The 13987-nt window shown below is 34.3% G+C and overlaps 2 long non-coding RNA genes across 52 annotated transcripts in view; both read left to right on the top strand.

Moving 5' to 3' along the window:
- Positions 1 to 13987, top strand: part of LOC103909111 (uncharacterized) — a 90397-nt gene that overhangs the window by 1055 nt on the left and 75355 nt on the right. For 42 of the 50 annotated variants that reach the window (XR_012394203.1, XR_012394204.1, XR_012394214.1 and 39 more), the window contains exon 2: positions 10014 to 10161. This is a non-coding gene — a long non-coding RNA (uncharacterized lncRNA). Of the gene's footprint in view, positions 1 to 9568; positions 9706 to 10013; positions 10162 to 13987 lie in introns of all 50 variants that reach the window. The other 8 variants (XR_012394241.1, XR_012394245.1, XR_012394225.1 and 5 more) reach the window with 1 other exon arrangement.
- LOC137488250 (uncharacterized) lies at positions 45 to 3469 on the top strand. 2 transcript variants are annotated; one of them, XR_012394195.1, is made up of 5 exons: positions 45 to 99; positions 1336 to 1441; positions 1566 to 1632; positions 2920 to 3104; positions 3274 to 3469. It is a non-coding gene; the product is annotated as an uncharacterized lncRNA (long non-coding RNA). The 2 variants fall into 2 exon arrangements; XR_011007210.2 differs by having other exon boundaries at positions 1566 to 1636.

Genomic DNA, 13987 nt, shown 5'->3' with positions numbered 1-13987 from the left:
AATGCTCCAAAAAGCTGGTTGTCAACCACCATGGCACGAAGATCACAAGAAGAAAAGGGTTGGTTTTTCAAACATTTCACGTGGAGTCCGGTCAGAAAGGTAAGCTTTTTACTGCTTGTGTTCTGTATAATTAGCGAATTTAGAGCTTAAAACATTTCCACGGTGTTTGGTTGTAACAGCGTTTAGTAATTTAAAACAGTTTGATACGAAATGTAACTTTCTTTAAGAAACACGACTGGAGCTAATGTATGCTAACGCTAACAGTAACAAACACGTCTGAAAGTTCCTTTTCCTTTTACACAATGTTAGATTGTAACGTGTGTAGTAACTGAAAACTATTTTAATTATTTTAAAGAAACATGAAACGAATTTGTGTGTATGCTAACTTTGCGTTAAAGAAAGTTTCTGTAGACGAATCCATTAACTAACATGGCAAAACGTGTTTTTTTCCTGATTTAACATTATAAAGTACCGTGGATGTTGAAAAAATCATTGTACAGGCGTATACTTCTCCAACAGTATTAATTCTGTGATTATGTGTAAATAAAAACGAATCGTTTTGGATTAATAAAATATTATTGTTTATCTTGTTTATGCAGTTAGTCACGAAAATGATCGAAACTCGACTGTTTACTATTCTCTTTAAATTATCCGAGAGAAATATATTACTATGCACTTTAATTCATATGTGTTAGCCTATGTGAATCAATTATATCTTTTGTTCAAGCTGTAATGGTCAGTTAATGTAAAACTGAACGTCTTAAAGCAGATTTTGATGTTTTTTATGTTATTGACAGTAATAAATTCTGATTTAAATGAATGGGTAACAATATTTGTTGGTTAAGTCTCATTGTTCTTGTTTAACAAAGGTTAGTGAGATCATTTTGCAGCACATCACGACCAAAGAAGTCAATGGCACACTCTTTTGAACGTGAATAGGCATGTTATAGTTGTGTGCTAAAAGTCCATTATAAGCTGTAAACTGCTGATACATTTTCAACATAGATTGAGCTTTTCAGACATTACATTACTAATTGCTTCACAAACAGCTGAAATGGTTTATTGTTATTGGCTATCATCATCAAACATTTTTCACACTGGTTGGTTAATCTTCATGGGTACAGAATAATGCATGTGCTTGGCCATCTTACAAATCTATGTCTCAGATTCATAAGGCTGTCACTCTGCATGAATCTCCGAATAAATCTTGTGCAACCTTCTGTGTACTGATTATTTACATTATAGGTATTATATGCATTAATTAACTTTGATAGTATTTCAGGGTTTGAACTTTTCTTTACGGGAGGTTAACAACAATGTGATGTTTTATTATAGATGCATATGAGGAAGCTCGACTCAAACATCCACACGCAACTGTGATTTCTGACTGGTAGACAGATGAGGATGATGATCGCCTGTCATACATCTAAAGACAGAACAGGTTTGTTTGCAATTATTTTAAACACATACTGTCAACATTATGTCATTGATCTATTACAACCTGTGAGTTTTGCCCTGGCACTATACTAAAGTGATGTTTTGTTTTGTAAATGTATCTGATTAAGGGACAGTATAGACACATCTATACCATGATGAAGAAAAATTACTTGGAACAAAGAGGCTGGATAAAAGGCAGGTATGAAGATTTCAGAAATCAATGCAGCACCACAAGTCACATCACCATCAATGACTATGGCAGAAATCTTAAGACCACCATCAAGATGCACAGATACTGTACATTCCAGTACACCAGGCGTGTCCAAACTACGGCCCGCGGGCCATCTGCGGCCCGCGAGGCTTTTTATAAATATCAATAGAATCTGGCCCGCTAAACAAAAATGAACGTAATTCAATAAATAACCACCGGGTGTCGCTATTACATGCATTCAATTAAGCAGCAGTTCTTGTTATGATCTATCTATCTATCTATCTATCTATCTATCTATCTATCTATCTATCTATCTATCTGTCTATCTGTCTGTCTGTCTATCTACACACAGTTGAAGTCTGAATTATTAGCCCCTCATTGATTTATTTCTTCTTTTTTAAATATTTCCCAAATGATGTTTAACAGAGCAAGAACATTTTTACAGTATGTCTGATAATATTTTTTCTTTTGGAGAAAGACTTATGTTTTATTTCGGCTAGAATAAAAAGCGGTTTAATTTTTTTTATGAACCATTTTAAGGTCAAAATTATTAGCCCCTTAAGTCTTCAGAACAAACCATTGTTATAAAATAACTTGCCTAATTACTTTAACTTGACTAGTTAACTTGATTAACCTAGTTAAGCCTTTAAATGTCACTTTAAGCTGTATAGAAGTGTCTTAAAAATATCTAGTCAAATATTATTTACTGTCATCATGGCAAAGATAAAATAAATCAGTTATTAGAAATGAGTTACTAAAACTAATATGTTTAGAAATGTGTGGAAAAAATGTTTAACTCTCCGTTAAACAGAAATTGGGGAAAAAATAAACGGTGGCTAATAATTTAGGGGGGCTAACAATTCTGACTTCAACTGTATATATATATCATGTCATATATATATATCATGTATATATATATCATGTCATATCAGACATATATATATGTCTGTGTGATGTATGTAAAATTTGGCCCGCGACAACGTTTGTTTTTTTGCATCTGGCCCTCGGCCCAAAAAGTTTGGACACTCCTGCAGTACACCTATGAACATTTACAGTCTTTGTTCTAGTGCAGTTTGAGATCAAGACAGAACTTATTGCATCTCGTGATGTTTTTGTAAGACATCACTAAATTTGTTAAGGTTTAATGCAGCTAGAAAGTAAAGATCAACTAGAGAATATCAGCAGTGTCTAACCCACTGTTGTATTTACAGAAGTTTTATGAGAATAAGCTACAGGTTGATTTATACTAGTCTGTTATTTTTCTTTTTTAGCACGACTGACTGAAGTTTTAAAATCATGCAACGTCATAAAGCAGCAGCTGGGCCTGATTCTCACAAAACCAAAACAGACGTGATGAAATTCCAGATGTAAACACATTTGACCTTCCTTTGGCCAATTGGATTTGGAAAAGCTTGAAAATCAACTAAAGGAGCAGCCTGAACAAATGAAGAAACTGGTAAGTTCAAGCTCTTGCTAATTTCAAAGTGTTTTAAGTTTATTTTTATTTTTTTTATTGTTTTTTTTTTTGCTTCGTAGGTAGCCTACTTTTTTCCTAATTTTTTCTTTTTTTTTTTTTACATTAGTACTTGTTCACTACTAATTATCTGTTTATCTTTTAATCACAGATGGAGTGAGGACAAATGTCCATACCACGCCACTGATAAAGAAGTGGAAAAATGCATTACAAGGTAGCTACAACTTGCCCCTGACAGGGATGGAGGAAGAAAGAAGAGAAAGCTAATGTGTCAAATGTCTACATCACTATTTTGTTTTAATTTTTAAACAACATTTTAAGTGTATTAGGATGTTCCCTGATACTTGAACAATTTGTTTCTTTCATTTGCATTTATATATATATATATGTATATGTATATATATATATGTGTGTGTGTGTATATATGTATGGAATGTATGTATGTATGTATGTGTGTGCGCCAAATTGTAAAGAAACATCTTGATACATTTTAAATAAACGTAATACAAATAAAATTATAAATATAAAATTGCACAAGACGTGTATATATATGAAATTTATAATCATCTCACTCATGTCTTGCTGTTTGTGCAATTGATTTTGTTCTGCAATTATTTATATATATATATATATATATATATATATATATATATATATATATATATATATATATATATTTGTTTGTTTATTATTATTTTAATGTTTTATTAAAATGTTTCAAGATGTTTCTTCAGAATTCTGCAGTACTTTTTACAAGTTTGACTTGGATATTTTACGGATTGTCATTGGTATTTTTAAGATGTTTCTTGCTATATCTTAAATTGGTTTCTATATTTAGGTTTATATAAAATGTAGCTGTTTTTTTACAAATTTTTAATTCAAGTCTATTGGGAAAACAGGGTTGTTTTAAAAAACATCTGTGTTTGTGTGTAATTTTTAGATTTTTTTGTTTAAATCTTTCTGTGTGTCTTTATTGTGTTTTATTGTTGTTTTTATATTGATATTCTTGTGCACTACAAAATTATTTATAAAATTTTAGTACTATTTTTTTCATGCAATCAATAAACGTTTAACATTTATTTATTTTGTCATTTGTCTTGATTATTTTCGTTACAGAATATGTATGCAGTTTGCACTTTATTCAAAGGTTAAACGCAGTGCTTACACTTTGTGTTTACATTATAGCCTGTGTTTGCTGTTATATAAATTCAAATGGTTGTAATACCATATATCAAGTACCAATGTAATACCAAAAGGTTTTATAAGGTGTATAAATACGGAGTCGCGCCAGCTCCGGGCCGCAGCGCACATTACCCTCGCGCCGATTCCGGCGCGGATGCGCAGCGTCGGCTCGCTTACGGCCGCCGCATCTGGCCCGCTTGATTCGGGCCGGAATCGGGCAGTGAGTCCACAGGCATCTGGCCCGAGTCCGGCAGCCGAAGTTGGGCCGAGGGGTTAGTCTCCGGCAGGCGACAATCTAGCCGGAACTGGCCCGAGTATATTTTGCTATCTGGGATGGATGTTTTTGTTAAACTATATTTATAAACAGAATCAATCTTGATAACTGATATGCGCTAATCAATATAGAACATTTTTTTGTGAGACTTTACTACAATTATTAAGGTTTTTACATTAGTAGGCGACTGTGAGTGGAAGGTTTAGGATTTGGGTTTGTGTAGAGGTTAATAAAACACAATTTAATAAGTAATTTAATCAATAAAAGGGTCGCTAACTTCCGGCTGCAGCTGTATGCCCTCAAGCAACGACCGGGGGAACCTGTGGAAAATATTTAGCTAAACCAATAATTGTTTTGTCATGTATTATTTTCCCCGCTGTTTTCTTCTCTCCTGTCTGTTATTAATTTAGCCTACTGTGGTGGTTGTTGTTTTTAACATAATTATAGCACTTATTGAATGTTCCTAGTTGAAAACTGAATGAATTTCTAGTCTTATCTAGATCTAGTTTGAGTAATTGGGTGTAATGATCAAGTAATGCAGCTAATATATCGCTGAAATCTACTCAACAGATTTCATAATGATTTCGTGATGTTGATCTCTTTCTCGAACTTACATTGCTTTTCTAATGCAGTTCAGTGTTCATACAGAAGGGGGCAGTGTGGAGCTGCGCATTACTCTCATCCCGCTGTTGTTTACACACTGGAAACCTTTTGTGATGTGTTGAGTGAGTTCTAATGCATTGCTTTTGGAGGAAATGTTTACATTATGATTTAGAGTGTTAAATCACCACGTTAGCTTTTTAAATAAAACGCTATGGCAAATGAGATTCCTTTAATATATCTCTTGTTTATTCTAAGCACAAGTGAGATTAAAGGGAGATCCGCCATAGGGGTTTAAGCCTGTTTAAGCAGAGGGAAATATTAATGGTAATCTCACATTACCCACAGATATTCAGAGGAATTCTCATAGTTTTAAACTGAGCACAGCTTTTCTGAGACACAAACGATGAAGCTTAAAAATTGCTGATATTTTAATTAGCAACTGATTATGTAATCAGACTCAGAGTACTTTTAATTATAGGACATTTTTATTTAAAATTTTTTTTCATAGTTACTTTTTTATTGGTCACATGATTGTATATTGATTGAGATTGTCAGTTAATGGTCAAATGGAGGGGAACTGTAAAATTAGCTTTCTAGAAGGGCTGCACAATATTGGAAAAATCTGACAGTGTATTTTATTTTTCCACAATCTATTTTGCGATATAGTTTGTTATACTTTGAAATCATTTTTGGTCATTCTTGATTTTAAGTTTCATTTCTCACTCTTTAGCACACTATTTTGACTTTTGCTTCAATAAACTCCTAATTTGCTCCTTATTAAAAGTTATTAAGGTAGTTCAGGTATTGAGTTGGATTAGAGATGTAGAATAAGATCATACAGAACATATTCGTTATAAGTACCAATAAGCAGCCGATATTTCAATAGCATGCATGCTAGCAACTAGTTAATAGTGAGAATTGGTCCCTAAAGTTCAATTCAATTCAATTCAGCTTTATTTGTATAGCGCTTTTACAATGTAGATTGTGTCAAAGCAGCTTCACATAAATGGTCATAGTAACTGGATCAGGGTAGTTCAGTTTTTAGTGTTTAAGTTCAGTTCAGTTTAGCTCAGTTCAGTGTGGTTTGAAGTCATTATTGAGAGTCCACACACTGAAGAGCAAATTCATCAATGAGTAGCTTTTCATATCCTGAACCATGCAAGCCAGTGGCGACAGCGGAGAGGGAAAAAAAACTTCACCAAAAGTGTTTCCGAATGGTTTTTATTATTATTATTATTATTATTATTATTATTATTAAAGAGGTAGATAAAATACAATTGCATACATAGAGACGACTAACACAAATAAAAATGTAAAAAGTGTACAGAAATACACACAGACAAACAAACGCCAGGGTAACAAAAATAAAAGTTAATGTTATGAAACATAAAAAATTTTATAATGTTATGAAACAAAAAGTTATGAAATAAAGTTAAACCTTAAAGAGACACAAAGGAAGAATGTAAGGATACAGTTTTTGTTGGGATGAAGAGAGTGCTGGATAGTTTCCAAATATTGGTCTAGGTCAATTTTGAACAGATCAAAAAAAAAAAAAAAAAAAGGTTTAGAGCCACTAAACTTCTGTTTGTGAATATGAAACTTGGCTAATAGATATCACAAATTAACTATATTTCCATGTTTTCTTTAGAGTCATCAAACATTCCAAAGAATATAACTTTAAAAGAAAAGGAAAAGTCACTCATAATATAAGATTGAATAAAGATCAACAAATCTGACCAGAATCTCTCTGTGAAGGAGCACTGCCAGAACAAATGAATAGAGTCTTCCTCCGAAGAGTGACAGAATGAGCAGTTTAAATCAATGTCAGGCTTATATTTCTGAAGACAGGCCTTAGTAGGATAACATTTGTGAATTAATTTAAATGTTACTTTTACTTTATTTGTAATCAGATAACTGGTCAACAACATTATGGAATCAGTCTGCTTAAAGAATGCTCCATATTCACAGCTGAAGCCCGCTCTTTACTTTTAGCATTGGAGTATATAGAAAATGCCCAACAAAAGAAATCTATCATTTTTACAGACTCTAAATCATGCCTCCAAGTTATGGACTCTTCAACGAATGATCATCCTTTGATTGATAATATTTTAACTAAAGTTCACCAACAACAAAATCATTTTTATCACATCATTTTTTGCTGGGTTCCTGGACATGTCGGACTTTCAGGCAATGAGCGAGCTGATGCAGCTGCTTAAGATGCTTTGAAACAAGTAGTGAACAAATGCCAAATTCCTCCGCCAGAGATGAAACCTTTTATCAACGCTTACATTTTAAACAAGTGGCAAAAGGAATGGGATGCATTAGAAAACAATAAATTACATGAAATCCAACCTGAAGTTTCACACAGAATTTTAAGACATTTTAAGAATCGATTTGATCAAGTAGTTTTTACCAGATGTCGTATTGGGCATACGAGAATAACACATGGTTTTTTGCTCCAAGGTGAAAACCCTAATCAGTGTTTGTGCTGCAAAACTCCTTTTACTATAAAACATATTTTACTGGACTGTCCTGCTTTTACTGATTCCAGAAGGACTTTTTAGGAAATGAAAAACTCTTTTAAGGACGTTTTTGACAAAGTGAAACCAGAAAAGATTTAAGAATTTTTATCATGTATTAACACAAACAATCTTATTTAATTTATGTTTTATTTTGTTTGTTGATTTTTAAATTGTATATTTATTGTTAAAAGATTCCTGCCATGAAGATAGCCTTGGTTGCTGACATGGCATTAAATAAAAAATACATTACATACCATTATTTGTAATCAGATACTTATGAGGCTAAGTCCATACTTTCTCCCATGGAATCTTTTCATTTCCAACTAAAAGAAAGTTGTTTTTAAACCAATTTTCAAAATAGAAGTGTTTCCGAATGTATTCATTTTGATTGACATGGATGATTCTGTAGAGGTGAATCATGCCTAGCTTGTAATAAGCAAACTGTAAGCATAGATAAATGCAACAAAGCCAAGATAAAATGGAAATAAACAATGCATGCATTATGGTTTTGTATATGTAAATGTAAAAATTACACTGCAAAGTCAACTCAACATTGCATATCTTTACAATGTGACTATTGCACATGCACTTATTGCGATATCTACATTGAAATGATATATTGTGCAGCCCTACTTCCGTGTGTTTTTTTTGCTTTTTAGTGTTTCAACTTTAATTATTAGTTTTGCAAACTGTTTAAAGAGCTTCATGCTGTTGTTAAAGAATATAATTAATTTAGTCTCTTTCTGTTTTTACATTAATACTAAAATCCTATCGAAATCTATGACAAATTGGCCACCAATAAGTATAAAAAAATAGTCAGTTTACATGACCTACGCTCACTTTTTCTACTTGTTCAAACTCATTCATTTTCTTGTCGGCTTAGTCCTTTTATTAATCCGGGGTTGCTACAGCGGAATGAACCGCCAACTTATCCAGCAAGTTTTTACGCAGCGGATGGCCTTCCAGCCGTAACCTATCTCTAGGAAACATCCACACTACATTCACACACACACTCATAAACTACGTACAACTTAGCCTACTCAATTCGCCTGTACCGCATGTCTTTAGACTGTGGGGGAAACCGGAGAAAACCCACGCGAACGCAGGGAGAACATGCAAACTCCACACAGAAACGCCAACTGAGCCGAGGCTCGAACCAGCAACCCAGCAAACTTCTTGCTGTGAGGCGACAGCACTACCTACTGCGCCACTGCTTCGCTACTTGTTCAAACTACTTATTTAAAATGAGTTGAAACAACATAATTTTTAAAGGTCTTTTGGGACAACTTAATTGTTTTATGTTCAATCCAATTAAATTTATAAAAACAATTAGGGCAACTTAATCGACTTGTATTGGGACAACGTGAATTAATTGTGTGGAACTCAGCATTCTTACAGTGTACATTACACCCATTTTCATCATGCTTAACTTTAGTTTTATTAAACATTTCAGTAATTTTGAATAGTTTTTGTCATTTTTATTAGGCTTTTATTTGTTGTTTTATGTGTCGTTGCTTTCTTTAGGTTTAATATAAATGGTTCTAGTTGTTTTAGTTCTGCAAGTTAACAGAAATTGTAGCAAATATTTAATATTTCATTTTATTCCAGTTTTGGCTTTTGTTTCAACTACCAATATTTAATTTGATCATTTTCTAATTAAATTATTTGATTTTTTTATTTAACAATAATAACTCTAAACGGTAAAAAGGTCTCAAACAATTATCAACAAATCAATGTAATATTTAATTATCAGAGTTCCATCAGATTTGTGTAAACAATTTTCAAAGGATAATAGATTATTTTATCAAAATGAAACAGGAGAGGGGCGACGCGGTGGCTCAATGGTTTGCACTGTGGCCCCACAGCAAGAAGATCGCTGGTTTAAGGCCTGGCTGGACCAGTTGGCATTTCTGTGTGGAGTTTGCATGTTGGCGTGGTTTCCTCTGGGTGCTCCAGTTTCCCTTCCAGTCCAAAGACATGCGCTATAGGTGAATCGAATAAGGTAAACTGGCTGTAGTGAATGTGTGTGAATAAAAGTGTATGGATGTTTCTCAGTACTGGGTAGCAGCTGGAAGGGTATTCGCTGTGTAAAACGTATGCTGGAAAAGTTGTCGGTTCATTTTGCTGTGGCAACCACTGATGAATAAAGGGACTAAGCTGAAGAAAAATGAATGAATGAAACAAGAGAATTTTATGGTTATCCTGTGGGTGCTGGATTCGTATTCCAGGCGAACACTAATTGAATATTTGACTTTAACCCTGAAGGATCATGTAATGGACAATGCTCTGGTCTTCTGCCTCTCTCCTAAGGTCATTGTTGGGGTTTCCTGCTTCTCGGTGATGTGTTGACTGCTGTGTTTGGGTCAGAAGATCAGCCAATTTACCCGTCCTCATGGCAGCGCAGAGATTTCAGTGACAGCGGTGGTGAGAGGCGGACACTTTGCTTCACTGCAGGAAGGTCAGAGGTCATTTATATAGTTGAAATCAGAATTATTAGCCCTCCTGTATATTTATTTCCTCCATTTCTGCTTAACAGAAAGAAGATTTTTTTTTAAACATATTAATTTTAATAGCTAATTCCTAATAACTGATTTATGTTATCTTTGTCATGATGACAGTCCTTAATATTTTACTAGAAAAGTTTCAAGATATTAGTATTCAGCTTAAAGTGACATTTAAAGGCGGAACTAGGATAATTAGGCAAGTTAGGGTATTTAGGCAAGTTATTGTATAAAGATAGACGTTTAACGCCTTTTGATTAAATAAAGGGCAGCAATGTGATCGTGCAGACCAACGCGCAAAACGACAGCTTTAAAAGTGTCATTTTTAAAAAATCATGTAACGTCAAGGAGGGATTTTGCATACTCTTCTGCTTGACGTCAGTGAAAATCGCTTGGGTTTGATTAATATTTGAATAACGTCTCAAAAAACGCTGACGATAAACGCAACGAAAAGTACCCAGTGTGAACAAGCCTTACATCTTGAAAAGGAGCTATACACATATACTGTGGTTCATTTACTTGACAAAACAACTGTTTTGAGGTCCTGAAATTTTAATTAAAAATATTTGTAATGGAAAAACTAGATTGTTTTAATAAAAAGTCACAATGCAGGATCAAAAAATTATCTGGAAAAAGTGAAATTATTTTTATATATATTTTAAATTCATTATATTGTTTACATTTACAGTTCTCTACTTTTTATACTATGGATGTTTGTATTAGTTCATCTCTTTCATACATTTATTCATGTATTTACTTTTGTATGTTGTATTTTTTTTTACCAGAAGAATTAGCTATTTATAAAACATTTCTGACAAAGTGGTAATTCCAAGCTTGAAAAATAAAAATTTCCAAAATGTGCAGATTTTTACTTTAAAGGGGACCTTTAATGCAAAAATCACTTTTATAAGGGGTTTAAACACAGTTGTGTGGCAGCAGTGTGTGAAAATAATCAGCTTCTAATGATAAAAATGTAATAATTAACTTTTTTATAATCAGACTTGATAAAAACTGTCTGCAGAAACACTTTGATTGTCATTCTCACTTTGTTCTTGTCATCAGAGGGGGAAAGCCCCGCCCACTTCTGACCGTCTCTCCCTCGTTAGCATAGGACGTTAGTCTTGCTTTTGAGTCTGCCACTATGCTCACACACAGGCATTTGTAGCTCCACCCTCTTTTGCTCCAATTTCATTTGCATTTAAAGCGACAGTTTTAAGCCCCAATTAGGATCAAAGCAGAAAAAGGGGCAGTTTTAAAACATTGTTTGTGGAGAACTTTGAGCTAAAACTTCAAATACACACTCTAGGAACATCAGATATTATTATTTTACATCTAGTTGCCCTTTCAGTAATCATAAGTAATCATGTTATAAAATAAAAAATGTAAGCAATCAATACTTTGTTGAAAGTGAGATATGCCAAAGGACATAAAAGGAAATTTTTTGACTTCTTATTTTATTGTTGTTATACAAATTATTTATTTTGTGTTTGGTTGCTGTCGTCATAAGCAAAGCACAACTCATGAAAAGAAATTTGACGACAAATCATCTGAACAGAGCTGTGTGTGTTTGTCTTTCTTTGTTTCTCTGAACATTTGCTCTCTTTGTGTCGGTGTCTGACAGCATCTTCATCTTTCATTTTGCTTTCATACTGAATGAACAAAGATGTTTTTTTGGTTGGTTAAATCACCTTTATTGTGGAGACACTGTTAACTCAGTGGGCTGTAGGAAGAAGAACAGCAGAGCAGCAGAGAGTGAAAGTGTTTGTTTGGGCTTGTCTTTTGCCTGTGGTTCTTGACACACACACACTTATACACACAAACATACTCACAAACATGAGGTGTTGCTTTTTCCTGGAGGCAAATACCTCCCAAATCTCCTCCATACACACACCGTTTTCTTCTTTATTGTGTCTGGTTCTTCATTTGTTTCTTTACTAATTTGTTGCGATGACCCTGCAATGTAAAGATACAGTATTATGAAAAGACACTATACCTAGATAACAGATGTGATCAAACCAGACCCATTCACAATGGAATTGTTCTGTGTGATTTGAGAAACAAGATACCATGATACAGTAAGTGTTGAATACTTTAGCTCATCCATAAACATTATTTATTCACATAGGATGTTATGAATCATATCCCATGATTCCACACTCGTCATGGTGTCATCAAACTACACTTTTGTTTGTTGTGAATATTTGCCCTCTAGTGGTGAAAATTCAATACTGTGCCTTTAACTGCTGTAATTAAGTAGGATTTTTTTTTATCTCTTTCCACTAATAATGTTCACATATTCATCTAGACCAGGGGTGTCCAAACTCGATCCTTTAGGGCCAGTGCACTGCATAGTTTAGCTCCAACTTTCGCCAACACACCCGCCTGGAAGTTTCTAGTATACCTAGAAAGAGCTTGATTCGCTGGTTCAGGTGTTTCAAAGTCCGTTTAAGGCAAGTCATTTCACTCGGCAGCCATCTTTGAAACACCTCTCGGGCAGTATGCTCGGGCATTCTGTTTGAATGGGGAAACATCAAATTCTCCAAAACTACTTGCCAAGCTTACGATTACATTTCATATAATGAATAACCAATAAAATTAAACAACAACTGTCTATTTAGTTTCATTTCTGAATATTCGCATCACACAAAATCTGCAGAAACTCAAGTCCCTCCCCCGAAGAATTGTCTTTCTATAGCGATTGCTAATTGGCTCTTGTACTAGAAGGCGAGGTTTATTCGCCATATAGCGATCACTGATTGGCTCCTGTACTAGTAGGCGGTGCTTCAATTACGATGTTGACAGTTACACTTTTCGCTATTAAATAGTATATGAGTGACATGTCTTGTGTACTCTTTAGTCTTTGGGTGTGTTTAATTGGGGTTGAACTAAAATATGCAGGACATCGGCCCTCCAGGACCGAGTTTGGACACCGCTGATCCAAAGAGCATAGAATCACCAAGAGGAGATACGATTTGGGAAACAGCCACTAGATGCTGCGGAGGCTATTTTGGAATGAATATTCCAATACAACAACAGCATATAATAAGTCTGTAAAATAAACTATTAAAAGTGCTGATGATTGTGATAGCAAGTGTTGAATTGTCGTGTTTCAGGTTGTATATCATATATGTATGTATATGTACATGTAATGTATATAAATAAATAAAAAACAAAGCAGCTGCTTGCCATCACAACAGCAACAAGATCCAATAGACGGCCGATCACTTTCACTCCCAAAATGGCGGAATGCAGGGCTGTTGCTGGGCGCTGCTGTTGCAATGCAACGTTCTATTGAGTGTTGCCTCTTGGTCATTCTAAGCTCTTTGCCTGATCTAGACTATGGATGCACCAAATTTTGGGCTGGTGAAAATTATCATCCAAAATGGCATTTTAGAGTTTTGTCCCAAAGAAGAAAATGGCCAAAAATATGGCCAAAAATATGATCTTTTTGTAGTAGAGCACACTATTTGGTGAAAGTTAACATTGCTCAATATTGTCTGTTTTCTGTCATGCAATATAGGTGAAAACTCATACGTGCCATTTGTCAAAATTGTACACAGAGCCCTCTAGTGGAAAACAAAAACTGCAAGAAGACGTAGTCCAGGGTACATATTTTTTTTTGCTCTCAACAATGTAGCCCTGGGCACATATTTCCAGTGAGCCTGCGTTGTCAATTTTACCGCTATATTAGTAGTACATTTAGTAGCTAATTTGTTGCAGAGATTTCTTGGACACCCGGTTCAATGTCGATGCTCCTCCCAGACTTAAGCGTCTCCTTTCAGC

The sequence above is a fragment of the Danio rerio genome, chromosome 18 (genome assembly GCF_049306965.1).
Source record: "Danio rerio strain Tuebingen ecotype United States chromosome 18, GRCz12tu, whole genome shotgun sequence".
Classification (NCBI taxonomy): Eukaryota; Metazoa; Chordata; class Actinopteri; order Cypriniformes; family Danionidae; genus Danio; species Danio rerio.
Note: the sequence above shows the minus strand (reverse complement) of the source record. Positions and strands in the feature narration are given on the sequence as shown.